Source organism: Rhinoderma darwinii, assembly GCF_050947455.1.
Source record: "Rhinoderma darwinii isolate aRhiDar2 chromosome 5 unlocalized genomic scaffold, aRhiDar2.hap1 SUPER_5_unloc_18, whole genome shotgun sequence".
Taxonomy (NCBI): Eukaryota; Metazoa; Chordata; class Amphibia; order Anura; family Rhinodermatidae; genus Rhinoderma; species Rhinoderma darwinii.
The window spans coordinates 92,489-111,207 of NW_027461774.1; the positions used below are offsets into that span (position 1 = coordinate 92,489).

At 47.6% G+C, this 18,719-nt stretch overlaps 13 non-coding genes across 13 annotated transcripts; all 13 read right to left on the reverse strand.

Annotated features, from left to right (window-relative positions):
* Window positions 1–674: 674 nt before the first annotated feature.
* LOC142686491 (U2 spliceosomal RNA) lies at window positions 675–865 on the reverse strand. Its single transcript, XR_012855829.1, has one exon. It is a non-coding gene; the product is annotated as a U2 spliceosomal RNA (small nuclear RNA).
* Window positions 866–2,137: 1,272 nt separating this feature from the next.
* On the reverse strand, window positions 2,138–2,328 carry LOC142686679 (U2 spliceosomal RNA). The gene has a single exon (XR_012855999.1). It is a non-coding gene; the product is annotated as a U2 spliceosomal RNA (small nuclear RNA).
* A 1,304-nt stretch (window positions 2,329–3,632) lies between these two features.
* On the reverse strand, window positions 3,633–3,823 carry LOC142686700 (U2 spliceosomal RNA). The gene has a single exon (XR_012856018.1). It is a non-coding gene; the product is annotated as a U2 spliceosomal RNA (small nuclear RNA).
* A 1,280-nt stretch (window positions 3,824–5,103) lies between these two features.
* Window positions 5,104–5,294, reverse strand: LOC142686492 (U2 spliceosomal RNA). Its single transcript, XR_012855830.1, has one exon. It is a non-coding gene; the product is annotated as a U2 spliceosomal RNA (small nuclear RNA).
* A 1,268-nt stretch (window positions 5,295–6,562) lies between these two features.
* LOC142686493 (U2 spliceosomal RNA) lies at window positions 6,563–6,753 on the reverse strand. Its single transcript, XR_012855831.1, has one exon. It is a non-coding gene; the product is annotated as a U2 spliceosomal RNA (small nuclear RNA).
* A 1,288-nt stretch (window positions 6,754–8,041) lies between these two features.
* LOC142686494 (U2 spliceosomal RNA) lies at window positions 8,042–8,232 on the reverse strand. Its single transcript, XR_012855832.1, has one exon. It is a non-coding gene; the product is annotated as a U2 spliceosomal RNA (small nuclear RNA).
* A 1,280-nt stretch (window positions 8,233–9,512) lies between these two features.
* On the reverse strand, window positions 9,513–9,703 carry LOC142686495 (U2 spliceosomal RNA). The gene has a single exon (XR_012855833.1). It is a non-coding gene; the product is annotated as a U2 spliceosomal RNA (small nuclear RNA).
* A 1,292-nt stretch (window positions 9,704–10,995) lies between these two features.
* Window positions 10,996–11,186, reverse strand: LOC142686680 (U2 spliceosomal RNA). Its single transcript, XR_012856000.1, has one exon. It is a non-coding gene; the product is annotated as a U2 spliceosomal RNA (small nuclear RNA).
* Window positions 11,187–12,478: 1,292 nt separating this feature from the next.
* On the reverse strand, window positions 12,479–12,669 carry LOC142686496 (U2 spliceosomal RNA). The gene has a single exon (XR_012855834.1). It is a non-coding gene; the product is annotated as a U2 spliceosomal RNA (small nuclear RNA).
* A 1,293-nt stretch (window positions 12,670–13,962) lies between these two features.
* LOC142686497 (U2 spliceosomal RNA) lies at window positions 13,963–14,153 on the reverse strand. Its single transcript, XR_012855835.1, has one exon. It is a non-coding gene; the product is annotated as a U2 spliceosomal RNA (small nuclear RNA).
* Window positions 14,154–15,445: 1,292 nt separating this feature from the next.
* Window positions 15,446–15,636, reverse strand: LOC142686696 (U2 spliceosomal RNA). Its single transcript, XR_012856015.1, has one exon. It is a non-coding gene; the product is annotated as a U2 spliceosomal RNA (small nuclear RNA).
* Window positions 15,637–16,916: 1,280 nt separating this feature from the next.
* Window positions 16,917–17,107, reverse strand: LOC142686500 (U2 spliceosomal RNA). Its single transcript, XR_012855837.1, has one exon. It is a non-coding gene; the product is annotated as a U2 spliceosomal RNA (small nuclear RNA).
* A 1,300-nt stretch (window positions 17,108–18,407) lies between these two features.
* On the reverse strand, window positions 18,408–18,598 carry LOC142686501 (U2 spliceosomal RNA). Its single transcript, XR_012855838.1, has one exon. It is a non-coding gene; the product is annotated as a U2 spliceosomal RNA (small nuclear RNA).
* Window positions 18,599–18,719: the final 121 nt, after the last annotated feature.

The following is an 18,719-nucleotide window of genomic DNA, read 5'->3' on the forward strand; positions in this document are numbered from 1 at the left end:
ACAAGGGACTGCAAAATGGAAAATAGGCATCCACCAACTTTACAGACAACTTCTCCTTGCTCCTACAACCTCCATCCTTGCACAGTTTGTTATTCTTCTAGGTAACATAGTAACAAATCCAAATTGCTGCTCTCTTTGTAGGCAAGCAAGGCTTTGTTGCAACTGCAATTCTTACTTCTTCTTGAAATGTAGGGACGACAGTACATTCCATCACATCCATCTAGTGTACACAGGTAGGTCCATTGTGGCGGGCAGGCGAGCGGGCGGGCTGCTTTATTGGCTGTTTGCTGTTCCCCTACTCCACTCCACTATTTGACTGTTGTGCTGCATCAATCAATCAATCAATCAATCAATCAATCAATCAATCAATCAATCAGTGGCTGGCTCAGGTGCAGCTCTTTAACTTACCTAAAAGGGAGGGCGGAGAGAAGACAAGGAAGGTGAATGAGGTGTTCCAATGTGAAATGCCGGAAACACAGAAACACAGACGACACACAACAAGAGGTGGCAATCTATTCATTAATTGCATTTAATCAATGAGCTCATTATCACTCATGCATTGTCCAACAGGTGTTGAAATAATGGGATTAAAAGGGGAGATCCCTTCAGAAAGACAGAAACAATAGCAAAGACAAAAAACGCTTTTGGAATCTGCTTTTAGTCAACACATAAGGAAAGGGTGCACCGGTCCTGGAAATACTGCAATACCAGGTCAATGCGTGGAGTGGACAGAGCAAGCTCTATTTCCATCTCCCTGTTCTAAAAATCCATTTAATATATGGTCCCCAGATAGGGGACGTATCAGATATTAAACTGATAAGAACAGATACTACACTTGATCTTAGCCAAAAGGCCGAGAAGCGATAACCCGAACGGGCCGCGCGTTGCCCGAGCCTGCCCGATACTGCTGTTCAGCCCTTGCAGCGATTCAGCCTACTTCTAGGCAATTCCATGGGGCCCTGCAGGCTCACACACTCACAGCTACACGGGAGGTGAATAAAGGCCGGAGAGGAAGCCAGACAGGATTTGCTTCTTTTGCTTGCACCACAATGCAGTGCTGAAAGAGGAGGAATCTACATAAAAACGCCTTCCTGGCAACGCCCAAATGCCCTGCTGCCATGCAGATAAACACTGGCAGCGGCAGCAAGTGCATGCCCACAGCCACCCCTTGTTCCTTCACACCTTGTATCAGCTGTAATCCAGTCCAGTCCAGTGCTGCCTGCTGAGCAGCACTGACCAACACTGCCTGGGCCCAGGCTTTTATCTCTGAGGCCCCATTATGATGTCAGAAAGCTGGCTCTGGAATCCTGAGGGCTCCACTATGACACGTGCAAAGTTCCGTCTGAACTTTATATAAGACGGTGAGGCTCAGTCAGTCACTCAGTGTTGCCTGAGAGGGCAACACTGCAACAGCCGGCCGCCAGGCTGTCTTTTTTTTGCACAGCTAGTTGCCTCCAGGAGGCCACAAGAGGGAGACAAGGGACTGCAAAATGGAAAATAGGCATCCACCAACTTTACAGACAACTTCTCCTTGCTCCTACAACCTCCATCCTTGCACAGTTTGTTATTCTTCTAGGTAACATAGTAACAAATCCAAATTGCTGCTCTCTTTGTAGGCAAGCAAGGCTTTGTTGCAACTGCAATTCTTACTTCTTCTTGAAATGTAGGGACGACAGTACATTCCATCACATCCATCTAGTGTACACAGGTAGGTCCATTGTGGCGGGCAGGCGAGCGGGCGGGCTGCTTTATTGGCTGTTTGCTGTTCCCCTACTCCACTCCACTATTTGACTGTTGTGCTGCATCAATCAATCAATCAATCAATCAATCAATCAATCAGTGGCTGGCTCAGGTGCAGCTCTTTAACTTACCTAAAAGGGAGGGCGGAGAGAAGACAAGGAAGGTGAATGAGGTGTTCCAATGTGAAATGCCGGAAACACAGAAACACAGACGACACACAACAAGAGGTGGCAATCTATTCATTAATTGCATTTAATCAATGAGCTCATTATCACTCATGCATTGTCCAACAGGTGTTGAAATAATGGGATTAAAAGGGGAGATCCCTTCAGAAAGACAGAAACAATAGCAAAGACAAAAAACACTTTTGGAATCTGCTTTTAGTCAACACATAAGGAAAGGGTGCACCGGTCCTGGAAATACTGCAATACCAGGTCAATGCGTGGAGTGGACAGAGCAAGCTCTATTTCCATCTCCCTGTTCTAAAAATCCATTTAATATATGGTCCCCAGATAGGGGACGTATCAGATATTAAACTGATAAGAACAGATACTACACTTGATCTTAGCCAAAAGGCTGAGAAGCGATAACCCGAACGGGCCGCGCGTTGCCCGAGCCTGCCCGATACTGCTGTTCAGCCCTTGCAGCGATTCAGCCTACTTCTAGGCAATTCCATGGGGCCCTGCAGGCTCACACACTCACAGCTACACGGGAGGTGAATAAAGGCCGGAGAGGAAGCCAGACAGGATTTGCTTCTTTTGCTTGCACCACAATGCAGTGCTGAAAGAGGAGGAATCTACATAAAAACGCCTTCCTGGCAACGCCCAAATGCCCTGCTGCCATGCAGATAAACACTGGCAGCGGCAGCAAGTGCATGCCCACAGCCACCCCTTGTTCCTTCACACCTTGTATCAGCTGTAATCCAGTCCAGTCCAGTGCTGCCTGCTGAGCAGCACTGACCAACACTGCCTGGGCCCAGGCTTTTATCTCTGAGGCCCCATTATGATGTCAGAAAGCTGGCTCTGGAATCCTGAGGGCTCCACTATGACACGTGCAAAGTTCCGTCTGAACTTTATATAAGACGGTGAGGCTCAGTCAGTCACTCAGTGTTGCCTGAGAGGGCAACACTGCAACAGCCGGCCGCCAGGCTGTCTTTTTTTTGCACAGCTAGTTGCCTCCAGGAGGCCACAAGAGGGAGACAAGGGACTGCAAAATGGAAAATAGGCATCCACCAACTTTACAGACAACTTCTCCTTGCTCCTACAACCTCCATCCTTGCACAGTTTGTTATTCTTCTAGGTAACATAGTAACAAATCCAAATTGCTGCTCTCTTTGTAGGCAAGCAAGGCTTTGTTGCAACTGCAATTCTTACTTCTTCTTGAAATGTAGGGACGACAGTACATTCCATCACATCCATCTAGTGTACACAGGTAGGTCCATTGTGGCGGGCAGGCGAGCGGGCGGGCTGCTTTATTGGCTGTTTGCTGTTCCCCTACTCCACTCCACTATTTGACTGTTGTGCTGCATCAATCAATCAATCAATCAATCAATCAATCAATCAATCAATCAATCAATCAATCAATCAATCAATCAGTGGCTGGCTCAGGTGCAGCTCTTTAACTTACCTAAAAGGGAGGGCGGAGAGAAGACAAGGAAGGTGAATGAGGTGTTCCAATGTGAAATGCCGGAAACACAGAAACACAGACGACACACAACAAGAGGTGGCAATCTATTCATTAATTGCATTTAATCAATGAGCTCATTATCACTCATGCATTGTCCAACAGGTGTTGAAATAATGGGATTAAAAGGGGAGATCCCTTCAGAAAGACAGAAACAATAGCAAAGACAAAAAACACTTTTGGAATCTGCTTTTAGTCAACACATAAGGAAAGGGTGCACCGGTCCTGGAAATACTGCAATACCAGGTCAATGCGTGGAGTGGACAGAGCAAGCTCTATTTCCATCTCCCTGTTCTAAAAATCCATTTAATATATGGTCCCCAGATAGGGGACGTATCAGATATTAAACTGATAAGAACAGATACTACACTTGATCTTAGGCAAAAGGCCGAGAAGCGATAACCCGAACGGGCCGCGCGTTGCCCGAGCCTGCCCGATACTGCTGTTCAGCCCTTGCAGCGATTCAGCCTACTTCTAGGCAATTCCATGGGGCCCTGCAGGCTCACACACTCACAGCTACACGGGAGGTGAATAAAGGCCGGAGAGGAAGCCAGACAGGATTTGCTTCTTTTGCTTGCACCACAATGCAGTGCTGAAAGAGGAGGAATCTACATAAAAACGCCTTCCTGGCAACGCCCAAATGCCCTGCTGCCATGCAGATAAACACTGGCAGCGGCAGCAAGTGCATGCCCACAGCCACCCCTTGTTCCTTCACACCTTGTATCAGCTGTAATCCAGTCCAGTCCAGTGCTGCCTGCTGAGCAGCACTGACCAACACTGCCTGGGCCCAGGCTTTTATCTCTGAGGCCCCATTATGATGTCAGAAAGCTGGCTCTGGAATCCTGAGGGCTCCACTATGACACGTGCAAAGTTCCGTCTGAACTTTATATAAGACGGTGAGGCTCAGTCAGTCACTCAGTGTTGCCTGAGAGGGCAACACCGCAACAGCCGGCCGCCAGGCTGTCTTTTTTTTGCACAGCTAGTTGCCTCCAGGAGGCCACAAGAGGGAGACAAGGGACTGCAAAATGGAAAATAGGCATCCACCAACTTTACAGACAACTTCTCCTTGCTCCTACAACCTCCATCCTTGCACAGTTTGTTATTCTTCTAGGTAACATAGTAACAAATCCAAATTGCTGCTCTCTTTGTAGGCAAGCAAGGCTTTGTTGCAACTGCAATTCTTACTTCTTCTTGAAATGTAGGGACGACAGTACATTCCATCACATCCATCTAGTGTACACAGGTAGGTCCATTGTGGCGGGCAGGCGAGCGGGCAGGCTGCTTTATTGGCTGTTTGCTGTTCCCCTACTCCACTCCACTATTTGACTGTTGTGCTGCATCAATCAATCAATCAATCAATCAATCAATCAATCAATCAATCAGTGGCTGGCTCAGGTGCAGCTCTTTAACTTACCTAAAAGGGAGGGCGGAGAGAAGACAAGGAAGGTGAATGAGGTGTTCCAATGTGAAATGCCGGAAACACAGAAACACAGACGACACACAACAAGAGGTGGCAATCTATTCATTAATTGCATTTAATCAATGAGCTCATTATCACTCATGCATTGTCCAACAGGTGTTGAAATAATGGGATTAAAAGGGGAGATCCCTTCAGAAAGACAGAAACAATAGCAAAGACAAAAAACACTTTTGGAATCTGCTTTTAGTCAACACATAAGGAAAGGGTGCACCGGTCCTGGAAATACTGCAATACCAGGTCAATGCGTGGAGTGGACAGAGCAAGCTCTATTTCCATCTCCCTGTTCTAAAAATCCATTTAATATATGGTCCCCAGATAGGGGACGTATCAGATATTAAACTGATAAGAACAGATACTACACTTGATCTTAGCCAAAAGGCCGAGAAGCGATAACCCGAACGGGCCGCGCGTTGCCCGAGCCTGCCCGATACTGCTGTTCAGCCCTTGCAGCGATTCAGCCTACTTCTAGGCAATTCCATGGGGCCCTGCAGGCTCACACACTCACAGCTACACGGGAGGTGAATAAAGGCCGGAGAGGAAGCCAGACAGGATTTGCTTCTTTTGCTTGCACCACAATGCAGTGCTGAAAGAGGAGGAATCTACATAAAAACGCCTTCCTGGCAACGCCCAAATGCCCTGCTGCCATGCAGATAAACACTGGCAGCGGCAGCAAGTGCATGCCCACAGCCACCCCTTGTTCCTTCACACCTTGTATCAGCTGTAATCCAGTCCAGTCCAGTGCTGCCTGCTGAGCAGCACTGACCAACACTGCCTGGGCCCAGGCTTTTATCTCTGAGGCCCCATTATGATGTCAGAAAGCTGGCTCTGGAATCCTGAGGGCTCCACTATGACACGTGCAAAGTTCCGTCTGAACTTTATATAAGACGGTGAGGCTCAGTCAGTCACTCAGTGTTGCCTGAGAGGGCAACACTGCAACAGCCGGCCGCCAGGCTGTCTTTTTTTTGCACAGCTAGTTGCCTCCAGGAGGCCACAAGAGGGAGACAAGGGACTGCAAAATGGAAAATAGGCATCCACCAACTTTACAGACAACTTCTCCTTGCTCCTACAACCTCCATCCTTGCACAGTTTGTTATTCTTCTAGGTAACATAGTAACAAATCCAAATTGCTGCTCTCTTTGTAGGCAAGCAAGGCTTTGTTGCAACTGCAATTCTTACTTCTTCTTGAAATGTAGGGACGACAGTACATTCCATCACATCCATCTAGTGTACACAGGTAGGTCCATTGTGGCGGGCAGGCGAGCGGGCGGGCTGCTTTATTGGCTGTTTGCTGTTCCCCTACTCCACTCCACTATTTGACTGTTGTGCTGCATCAATCAATCAATCAATCAATCAATCAATCAGTGGCTGGCTCAGGTGCAGCTCTTTAACTTACCTAAAAGGGAGGGCGGAGAGAAGACAAGGAAGGTGAATGAGGTGTTCCAATGTGAAATGCCGGAAACACAGAAACACAGACGACACACAACAAGAGGTGGCAATCTATTCATTAATTGCATTTAATCAATGAGCTCATTATCACTCATGCATTGTCCAACAGGTGTTGAAATAATGGGATTAAAAGGGGAGATCCCTTCAGAAAGACAGAAACAATAGCAAAGACAAAAAACACTTTTGGAATCTGCTTTTAGTCAACACATAAGGAAAGGGTGCACCGGTCCTGGAAATACTGCAATACCAGGTCAATGCGTGGAGTGGACAGAGCAAGCTCTATTTCCATCTCCCTGTTCTAAAAATCCATTTAATATATGGTCCCCAGATAGGGGACGTATCAGATATTAAACTGATAAGAACAGATACTACACTTGATCTTAGCCAAAAGGCCGAGAAGCGATAACCCGAACGGGCCGCGCGTTGCCCGAGCCTGCCCGATACTGCTGTTCAGCCCTTGCAGCGATTCAGCCTACTTCTAGGCAATTCCATGGGGCCCTGCAGGCTCACACACTCACAGCTACACGGGAGGTGAATAAAGGCCGGAGAGGAAGCCAGACAGGATTTGCTTCTTTTGCTTGCACCACAATGCAGTGCTGAAAGAGGAGGAATCTACATAAAAACGCCTTCCTGGCAACGCCCAAATGCCCTGCTGCCATGCAGATAAACACTGGCAGCGGCAGCAAGTGCATGCCCACAGCCACCCCTTGTTCCTTCACACCTTGTATCAGCTGTAATCCAGTCCAGTCCAGTGCTGCCTGCTGAGCAGCACTGACCAACACTGCCTGGGCCCAGGCTTTTATCTCTGAGGCCCCATTATGATGTCAGAAAGCTGGCTCTGGAATCCTGAGGGCTCCACTATGACACGTGCAAAGTTCCGTCTGAACTTTATATAAGACGGTGAGGCTCAGTCAGTCACTCAGTGTTGCCTGAGAGGGCAACACTGCAACAGCCGGCCGCCAGGCTGTCTTTTTTTTGCACAGCTAGTTGCCTCCAGGAGGCCACAAGAGGGAGACAAGGGACTGCAAAATGGAAAATAGGCATCCACCAACTTTACAGACAACTTCTCCTTGCTCCTACAACCTCCATCCTTGCACAGTTTGTTATTCTTCTAGGTAACATAGTAACAAATCCAAATTGCTGCTCTCTTTGTAGGCAAGCAAGGCTTTGTTGCAACTGCAATTCTTACTTCTTCTTGAAATGTAGGGACGACAGTACATTCCATCACATCCATCTAGTGTACACAGGTAGGTCCATTGTGGCGGGCAGGCGAGCGGGCGGGCTGCTTTATTGGCTGTTTGCTGTTCCCCTACTCCACTCCACTATTTGACTGTTGTGCTGCATCAATCAATCAATCAATCAATCAATCAATCAATCAATCAATCAATCAATCAGTGGCTGGCTCAGGTGCAGCTCTTTAACTTACCTAAAAGGGAGGGCGGAGAGAAGACAAGGAAGGTGAATGAGGTGTTCCAATGTGAAATGCCGGAAACACAGAAACACAGACGACACACAACAAGAGGTGGCAATCTATTCATTAATTGCATTTAATCAATGAGCTCATTATCACTCATGCATTGTCCAACAGGTGTTGAAATAATGGGATTAAAAGGGGAGATCCCTTCAGAAAGACAGAAACAATAGCAAAGACAAAAAACACTTTTGGAATCTGCTTTTAGTCAACACATAAGGAAAGGGTGCACCGGTCCTGGAAATACTGCAATACCAGGTCAATGCGTGGAGTGGACAGAGCAAGCTCTATTTCCATCTCCCTGTTCTAAAAATCCATTTAATATATGGTCCCCAGATAGGGGACGTATCAGATATTAAACTGATAAGAACAGATACTACACTTGATCTTAGCCAAAAGGCCGAGAAGCGATAACCCGAACGGGCCGCGCGTTGCCCGAGCCTGCCCGATACTGCTGTTCAGCCCTTGCAGCGATTCAGCCTACTTCTAGGCAATTCCATGGGGCCCTGCAGGCTCACACACTCACAGCTACACGGGAGGTGAATAAAGGCCGGAGAGGAAGCCAGACAGGATTTGCTTCTTTTGCTTGCACCACAATGCAGTGCTGAAAGAGGAGGAATCTACATAAAAACGCCTTCCTGGCAACGCCCAAATGCCCTGCTGCCATGCAGATAAACACTGGCAGCGGCAGCAAGTGCATGCCCACAGCCACCCCTTGTTCCTTCACACCTTGTATCAGCTGTAATCCAGTCCAGTCCAGTGCTGCCTGCTGAGCAGCACTGACCAACACTGCCTGGGCCCAGGCTTTTATCTCTGAGGCCCCATTATGATGTCAGAAAGCTGGCTCTGGAATCCTGAGGGCTCCACTATGACACGTGCAAAGTTCCGTCTGAACTTTATATAAGACGGTGAGGCTCAGTCAGTCACTCAGTGTTGCCTGAGAGGGCAACACTGCAACAGCCGGCCGCCAGGCTGTCTTTTTTTTGCACAGCTAGTTGCCTCCAGGAGGCCACAAGAGGGAGACAAGGGACTGCAAAATGGAAAATAGGCATCCACCAACTTTACAGACAACTTCTCCTTGCTCCTACAACCTCCATCCTTGCACAGTTTGTTATTCTTCTAGGTAACATAGTAACAAATTCAAATTGCTGCTCTCTTTGTAGGCAAGCAAGGCTTTGTTGCAACTGCAATTCTTACTTCTTCTTGAAATGTAGGGACGACAGTACATTCCATCACATCCATCTAGTGTACACAGGTAGGTCCATTGTGGCGGGCAGGCGAGCGGGCGGGCTGCTTTATTGGCTGTTTGCTGTTCCCCTACTCCACTCCACTATTTGACTGTTGTGCTGCATCAATCAATCAATCAATCAATCAATCAATCAATCAATCAATCAGTGGCTGGCTCAGGTGCAGCTCTTTAACTTACCTAAAAGGGAGGGCGGAGAGAAGACAAGGAAGGTGAATGAGGTGTTCCAATGTGAAATGCCGGAAACACAGAAACACAGACGACACACAACAAGAGGTGGCAATCTATTCATTAATTGCATTTAATCAATGAGCTCATTATCACTCATGCATTGTCCAACAGGTGTTGAAATAATGGGATTAAAAGGGGAGATCCCTTCAGAAAGACAGAAACAATAGCAAAGACAAAAAACACTTTTGGAATCTGCTTTTAGTCAACACATAAGGAAAGGGTGCACCGGTCCTGGAAATACTGCAATACCAGGTCAATGCGTGGAGTGGACAGAGCAAGCTCTATTTCCATCTCCCTGTTCTAAAAATCCATTTAATATATGGTCCCCAGATAGGGGACGTATCAGATATTAAACTGATAAGAACAGATACTACACTTGATCTTAGCCAAAAGGCCGAGAAGCGATAACCCGAACGGGCCGCGCGTTGCCCGAGCCTGCCCGATACTGCTGTTCAGCCCTTGCAGCGATTCAGCCTACTTCTAGGCAATTCCATGGGGCCCTGCAGGCTCACACACTCACAGCTACACGGGAGGTGAATAAAGGCCGGAGAGGAAGCCAGACAGGATTTGCTTCTTTTGCTTGCACCACAATGCAGTGCTGAAAGAGGAGGAATCTACATAAAAACGCCATCCTGGCAACGCCCAAATGCCCTGCTGCCATGCAGATAAACACTGGCAGCGGCAGCAAGTGCATGCCCACAGCCACCCCTTGTTCCTTCACACCTTGTATCAGCTGTAATCCAGTCCAGTCCAGTGCTGCCTGCTGAGCAGCACTGACCAACACTGCCTGGGCCCAGGCTTTTATCCCTTAGGCCCCATTATGATGTCAGAAAGCTGGCTCTGGAATCCTGAGGGCTCCACTATGACACGTGCAAAGTTCCGTCTGAACTTTATATAAGACGGTGAGGCTCAGTCAGTCACTCAGTGTTGCCTGAGAGGGCAACACTGCAACAGCCGGCCGCCAGGCTGTCTTTTTTTTGCACAGCTAGTTGCCTCCAGGAGGCCACAAGAGGGAGACAAGGGACTGCAAAATGGAAAATAGGCATCCACCAACTTTACAGACAACTTCTCCTTGCTCCTACAACCTCCATCCTTGCACAGTTTGTTATTCTTCTAGGTAACATAGTAACAAATCCAAATTGCTGCTCTCTTTGTAGGCAAGCAAGGCTTTGTTGCAACTGCAATTCTTACTTCTTCTTGAAATGTAGGGACGACAGTACATTCCATCACATCCATCTAGTGTACACAGGTAGGTCCATTGTGGCGGGCAGGCGAGCGGGCGGGCTGCTTTATTGGCTGTTTGCTGTTCCCCTACTCCACTCCACTATTTGACTGTTGTGCTGCATCAATCAATCAATCAATCAATCAATCAATCAATCAATCAATCAATCAATCAATCAGTGGCTGGCTCAGGTGCAGCTCTTTAACTTACCTAAAAGGGAGGGCGGAGAGAAGACAAGGAAGGTGAATGAGGTGTTCCAATGTGAAATGCCGGAAACACAGAAACACAGACGACACACAACAAGAGGTGGCAATCTATTCATTAATTGCATTTAATCAATGAGCTCATTATCACTCATGCATTGTCCAACAGGTGTTGAAATAATGGGATTAAAAGGGGAGATCCCTTCAGAAAGACAGAAACAATAGCAAAGACAAAAAACACTTTTGGAATCTGCTTTTAGTCAACACATAAGGAAAGGGTGCACCGGTCCTGGAAATACTGCAATACCAGGTCAATGCGTGGAGTGGACAGAGCAAGCTCTATTTCCATCTCCCTGTTCTAAAAATCCATTTAATATATGGTCCCCAGATAGGGGACGTATCAGATATTAAACTGATAAGAACAGATACTACACTTGATCTTAGCCAAAAGGCTGAGAAGCGATAACCCGAACGGGCCGCGCGTTGCCCGAGCCTGCCCGATACTGCTGTTCAGCCCTTGCAGCGATTCAGCCTACTTCTAGGCAATTCCATGGGGCCCTGCAGGCTCACACACTCACAGCTACACGGGAGGTGAATAAAGGCCGGAGAGGAAGCCAGACAGGATTTGCTTCTTTTGCTTGCACCACAATGCAGTGCTGAAAGAGGAGGAATCTACATAAAAACGCCTTCCTGGCAACGCCCAAATGCCCTGCTGCCATGCAGATAAACACTGGCAGCGGCAGCAAGTGCATGCCCACAGCCACCCCTTGTTCCTTCACACCTTGTATCAGCTGTAATCCAGTCCAGTCCAGTGCTGCCTGCTGAGCAGCACTGACCAACACTGCCTGGGCCCAGGCTTTTATCTCTGAGGCCCCATTATGATGTCAGAAAGCTGGCTCTGGAATCCTGAGGGCTCCACTATGACACGTGCAAAGTTCCGTCTGAACTTTATATAAGACGGTGAGGCTCAGTCAGTCACTCAGTGTTGCCTGAGAGGGCAACACTGCAACAGCCGGCCGCCAGGCTGTCTTTTTTTTGCACAGCTAGTTGCCTCCAGGAGGCCACAAGAGGGAGACAAGGGACTGCAAAATGGAAAATAGGCATCCACCAACTTTACAGACAACTTCTCCTTGCTCCTACAACCTCCATCCTTGCACAGTTTGTTATTCTTCTAGGTAACATAGTAACAAATCCAAATTGCTGCTCTCTTTGTAGGCAAGCAAGGCTTTGTTGCAACTGCAATTCTTACTTCTTCTTGAAATGTAGGGACGACAGTACATTCCATCACATCCATCTAGTGTACACAGGTAGGTCCATTGTGGCGGGCAGGCGAGCGGGCGGGCTGCTTTATTGGCTGTTTGCTGTTCCCCTACTCCACTCCACTATTTGACTGTTGTGCTGCATCAATCAATCAATCAATCAATCAATCAATCAATCAATCAATCAATCAATCAATCAGTGGCTGGCTCAGGTGCAGCTCTTTAACTTACCTAAAAGGGAGGGCGGAGAGAAGACAAGGAAGGTGAATGAGGTGTTCCAATGTGAAATGCCGGAAACACAGAAACACAGACGACACACAACAAGAGGTGGCAATCTATTCATTAATTGCATTTAATCAATGAGCTCATTATCACTCATGCATTGTCCAACAGGTGTTGAAATAATGGGATTAAAAGGGGAGATCCCTTCAGAAAGACAGAAACAATAGCAAAGACAAAAAACACTTTTGGAATCTGCTTTTAGTCAACACATAAGGAAAGGGTGCACCGGTCCTGGAAATACTGCAATACCAGGTCAATGCGTGGAGTGGACAGAGCAAGCTCTATTTCCATCTCCCTGTTCTAAAAATCCATTTAATATATGGTCCCCAGATAGGGGACGTATCAGATATTAAACTGATAAGAACAGATACTACACTTGATCTTAGCCAAAAGGCCGAGAAGCGATAACCCGAACGGGCCGCGCGTTGCCCGAGCCTGCCCGATACTGCTGTTCAGCCCTTGCAGCGATTCAGCCTACTTCTAGGCAATTCCATGGGGCCCTGCAGGCTCACACACTCACAGCTACACGGGAGGTGAATAAAGGCCGGAGAGGAAGCCAGACAGGATTTGCTTCTTTTGCTTGCACCACAATGCAGTGCTGAAAGAGGAGGAATCTACATAAAAACGCCTTCCTGGCAACGCCCAAATGCCCTGCTGCCATGCAGATAAACACTGGCAGCGGCAGCAAGTGCATGCCCACAGCCACCCCTTGTTCCTTCACACCTTGTATCAGCTGTAATCCAGTCCAGTCCAGTGCTGCCTGCTGAGCAGCACTGACCAACACTGCCTGGGCCCAGGCTTTTATCTCTGAGGCCCCATTATGATGTCAGAAAGCTGGCTCTGGAATCCTGAGGGCTCCACTATGACACGTGCAAAGTTCCGTCTGAACTTTATATAAGACGGTGAGGCTCAGTCAGTCACTCAGTGTTGCCTGAGAGGGCAACACTGCAACAGCCGGCCGCCAGGCTGTCTTTTTTTTTGCACAGCTAGTTGCCTCCAGGAGGCCACAAGAGGGAGACAAGGGACTGCAAAATGGAAAATAGGCATCCACCAACTTTACAGACAACTTCTCCTTGCTCCTACAACCTCCATCCTTGCACAGTTTGTTATTCTTCTAGGTAACATAGTAACAAATCCAAATTGCTGCTCTCTTTGTAGGCAAGCAAGGCTTTGTTGCAACTGCAATTCTTACTTCTTCTTGAAATGTAGGGACGACAGTACATTCCATCACATCCATCTAGTGTACACAGGTAGGTCCATTGTGGCGGGCAGGCGAGCGGGCGGGCTGCTTTATTGGCTGTTTGCTGTTCCCCTACTCCACTCCACTATTTGACTGTTGTGCTGCATCAATCAATCAATCAATCAATCAATCAATCAATCAATCAATCAATCAATCAATCAGTGGCTGGCTCAGGTGCAGCTCTTTAACTTACCTAAAAGGGAGGGCGGAGAGAAGACAAGGAAGGTGAATGAGGTGTTCCAATGTGAAATGCCGGAAACACAGAAACACAGACGACACACAACAAGAGGTGGCAATCTATTCATTAATTGCATTTAATCAATGAGCTCATTATCACTCATGCATTGTCCAACAGGTGTTGAAATAATGGGATTAAAAGGGGAGATCCCTTCAGAAAGACAGAAACAATAGCAAAGACAAAAAACACTTTTGGAATCTGCTTTTAGTCAACACATAAGGAAAGGGTGCACCGGTCCTGGAAATACTGCAATACCAGGTCAATGCGTGGAGTGGACAGAGCAAGCTCTATTTCCATCTCCCTGTTCTAAAAATCCATTTAATATATGGTCCCCAGATAGGGGACGTATCAGATATTAAACTGATAAGAACAGATACTACACTTGATCTTAGCCAAAAGGCCGAGAAGCGATAACCCGAACGGGCCGCGCGTTGCCCGAGCCTGCCCGATACTGCTGTTCAGCCCTTGCAGCGATTCAGCCTACTTCTAGGCAATTCCATGGGGCCCTGCAGGCTCACACACTCACAGCTACACGGGAGGTGAATAAAGGCCGGAGAGGAAGCCAGACAGGATTTGCTTCTTTTGCTTGCACCACAATGCAGTGCTGAAAGAGGAGGAATCTACATAAAAACGCCTTCCTGGCAACGCCCAAATGCCCTGCTGCCATGCAGATAAACACTGGCAGCGGCAGCAAGTGCATGCCCACAGCCACCCCTTGTTCCTTCACACCTTGTATCAGCTGTAATCCAGTCCAGTCCAGTGCTGCCTGCTGAGCAGCACTGACCAACACTGCCTGGGCCCAGGCTTTTATCTCTGAGGCCCCATTATGATGTCAGAAAGCTGGCTCTGGAATCCTGAGGGCTCCACTATGACACGTGCAAAGTTCCGTCTGAACTTTATATAAGACGGTGAGGCTCAGTCAGTCACTCAGTGTTGCCTGAGAGGGCAACACTGCAACAGCCGGCCGCCAGGCTGTCTTTTTTTTGCACAGCTAGTTGCCTCCAGGAGGCCACAAGAGGGAGACAAGGGACTGCAAAATGGAAAATAGGCATCCACCAACTTTACAGACAACTTCTCCTTGCTCCTACAACCTCCATCCTTGCACAGTTTGTTATTCTTCTAGGTAACATAGTAACAAATCCAAATTGCTGCTCTCTTTGTAGGCAAGCAAGGCTTTGTTGCAACTGCAATTCTTACTTCTTCTTGAAATGTAGGGACGACAGTACATTCCATCACATCCATCTAGTGTACACAGGTAGGTCCATTGTGGCGGGCAGGCGAGCGGGCGGGCTGCTTTATTGGCTGTTTGCTGTTCCCCTACTCCACTCCACTATTTGACTGTTGTGCTGCATCAATCAATCAATCAATCAATCAATCAATCAATCAATCAATCAATCAATCAATCAGTGGCTGGCTCAGGTGCAGCTCTTTAACTTACCTAAAAGGGAGGGCGGAGAGAAGACAAGGAAGGTGAATGAGGTGTTCCAATGTGAAATGCCGGAAACACAGAAACACAGACGACACACAACAAGAGGTGGCAATCTATTCATTAATTGCATTTAATCAATGAGCTCATTATCACTCATGCATTGTCCAACAGGTGTTGAAATAATGGGATTAAAAGGGGAGATCCCTTCAGAAAGACAGAAACAATAGCAAAGACAAAAAACACTTTTGGAATCTGCTTTTAGTCAACACATAAGGAAAGGGTGCACCGGTCCTGGAAATACTGCAATACCAGGTCAATGCGTGGAGTGGACAGAGCAAGCTCTATTTCCATCTCCCTGTTCTAAAAATCCATTTAATATATGGTCCCCAGATAGGGGACGTATCAGATATTAAACTGATAAGAACAGATACTACACTTGATCTTAGCCAAAAGGCCGAAAAGCGATAACCCGAACGGGCCGCGCGTTGCCCGAGCCTGCCCGATACTGCTGTTCAGCCCTTGCAGCGATTCAGCCTACTTCTAGGCAATTCCATGGGGCCCTGCAGGCTCACACACTCACAGCTACACGGGAGGTGAATAAAGGCCGGAGAGGAAGCCAGACAGGATTTGCTTCTTTTGCTTGCACCACAATGCAGTGCTGAAAGAGGAGGAATCTACATAAAAACGCCTTCCTGGCAACGCCCAAATGCCCTGCTGCCATGCAGATAAACACTGGCAGCGGCAGCAAGTGCATGCCCACAGCCACCCCTTGTTCCTTCACACCTTGTATCAGCTGTAATCCAGTCCAGTCCAGTGCTGCCTGCTGAGCAGCACTGACCAACACTGCCTGGGCCCAGGCTTTTATCTCTGAGGCCCCATTATGATGTCAGAAAGCTGGCTCTGGAATCCTGAGGGCTCCACTATGACACGTGCAAAGTTCCGTCTGAACTTTATATAAGACGGTGAGGCTCAGTCAGTCACTCAGTGTTGCCTGAGAGGGCAACACTGCAACAGCCGGCCGCCAGGCTGTCTTTTTTTTGCACAGCTAGTTGCCTCCAGGAGGCCACAAGAGGGAGACAAGGGACTGCAAAATGGAAAATAGGCATCCACCAACTTTACAGACAACTTCTCCTTGCTCCTACAACCTCCATCCTTGCACAGTTTGTTATTCTTCTAGGTAACATAGTAACAAATCCAAATTGCTGCTCTCTTTGTAGGCAAGCAAGGCTTTGTTGCAACTGCAATTCTTACTTCTTCTTGAAATGTAGGGACGACAGTACATTCCATCACATCCATCTAGTGTACACAGGTAGGTCCATTGTGGCGGGCAGGCGAGCGGGCGGGCTGCTTTATTGGCTGTTTGCTGTTCCCCTACTCCACTCCACTATTTGACTGTTGTGCTGCATCAATCAATCAATCAATCAATCAATCAATCAATCAATCAATCAGTGGCTGGCTCAGGTGCAGCTCTTTAACTTACCTAAAAGGGAGGGCGGAGAGAAGACAAGGAAGGTGAATGAGGTGTTCCAATGTGAAATGCCGGAAACACAGAAACACAGACGACACACAACAAGAGGTGGCAATCTATTCATTAATTGCATTTAATCAATGAGCTCATTATCACTCATGCATTGTCCAACAGGTGTTGAAATAATGGGATTAAAAGGGGAGATCCCTTCAGAAAGACAGAAACAATAGCAAAGACAAAAAACACTTTTGGAATCTGCTTTTAGTCAACACATAAGGAAAGGGTGCACCGGTCCTGGAAATACTGCAATACCAGGTCAATGCGTGGAGTGGACAGAGCAAGCTCTATTTCCATCTCCCTGTTCTAAAAATCCATTTAATATATGGTCCCCAGATAGGGGACGTATCAGATATTAAACTGATAAGAACAGATACTACACTTGATCTTAGCCAAAAGGCCGAGAAGCGATAACCCGAACGGGCCGCGCGTTGCCCGAGCCTGCCCGATACTGCTGTTCAGCCCTTGCAGCGATTCAGCCTACTTCTAGGCAATTCCATGGGGCCCTGCAGGCTCACACACTCACAGCTACACGGGAGGTGAATAAAGGCCGGAGAGGAAGCCAGACAGGATTTGCTTCTTTTGCTTGCACCACAATGCAGTGCTGAAAGAGGAGGAATCTACATAAAAACGCCTTCCTGGCAACGCCCAAATGCCCTGCTGCCATGCAGATAAACACTGGCAGCGGCAGCAAGTGCATGCCCACAGCCACCCCTTGTTCCTTCACACCTTGTATCAGCTGTAATCCAGTCCAGTCCAGTGCTGCCTGCTGAGCAGCACTGACCAACACTGCCTGGGCCCAGGCTTTTATCTCTGAGGCCCCATTATGATGTCAGAAAGCTGGCTCTGGAATCCTGAGGGCTCCACTATGACACGTGCAAAGTTCCGTCTGAACTTTATATAAGACGGTGAGGCTCAGTCAGTCACTCAGTGTTGCCTGAGAGGGCAACACTGCAACAGCCGGCCGCCAGGCTGTCTTTTTTTTGCACAGCTAGTTGCTTCCAGGAGGCCACAAGAGGGAGACAAGGGACTGCAAAATGGAAAATAGGCATCCACCAACTTTACAGACAACTTCTCCTTGCTCCTACAACCTCCATCCTTGCACAGTTTGTTATTCTTCTAGGTAACATAGTAACAAATCCAAATTGCTGCTCTCTTTGTAGGCAAGCAAGGCTTTGTTGCAACTGCAATTCTTACTTCTTCTTGAAATGTAGGGACGACAGTACATTCCATCACATCCATCTAGTGTACACAGGTAGGTCCATTGTGGCGGGCAGGCGAGCGGGCGGGCTGCTTTATTGGCTGTTTGCTGTTCCCCTACTCCACTCCACTATTTGACTGTTGTGCTGCATCAATCAATCAATCAATCAATCAATCAATCAATCAATCAATCAATCAATCAATCAATCAATCAGTGGCTGGCTCAGGTGCAGCTCTTTAACTTACCTAAAAGGGAGGGCGGAGAGAAGACAAGGAAGGTGAATGAGGTGTTCCAATGTGAAATGCCGGAAACACAGAAACACAGACGACACACAACAAGAGGTGGCAATCTATTCATTAATTGCATTTAATCAATGAGCTCATTATCACTCATGCATTGTCCAACAGGTGTTGAAATAATGGGATTAAAAGGGGAGATCCCTTCAGAAAGACAGAAACAATAGCAAAGACAAAAAACACTTTTGGAATCTGCTTTTAGTCAACACATAAGGAAAGGGTGCACCGGTCCTGGAAATACTGCAATACCAGGTCAATGCGTGGAGTGGACAGAGCAAGCTCTATTTCCATCTCCCTGTTCTAAAAATCCATTTAATATATGGTCCCCAGATAGGGGACGTATCAGATATTAAACTGATAAGAACAGATACTACACTTGATCTTAGCCAAAAGGCCGAGAAGCGATAACCCGAACGGGCCGCGCGTTGCCCGAGCCTGCCCGATACTGCTGTTCAGCCCTTGCAGCGATTCAGCCTACTTCTAGGCAATTCCATGGGGCCCTGCAGGCTCACACACTCACAGCTACA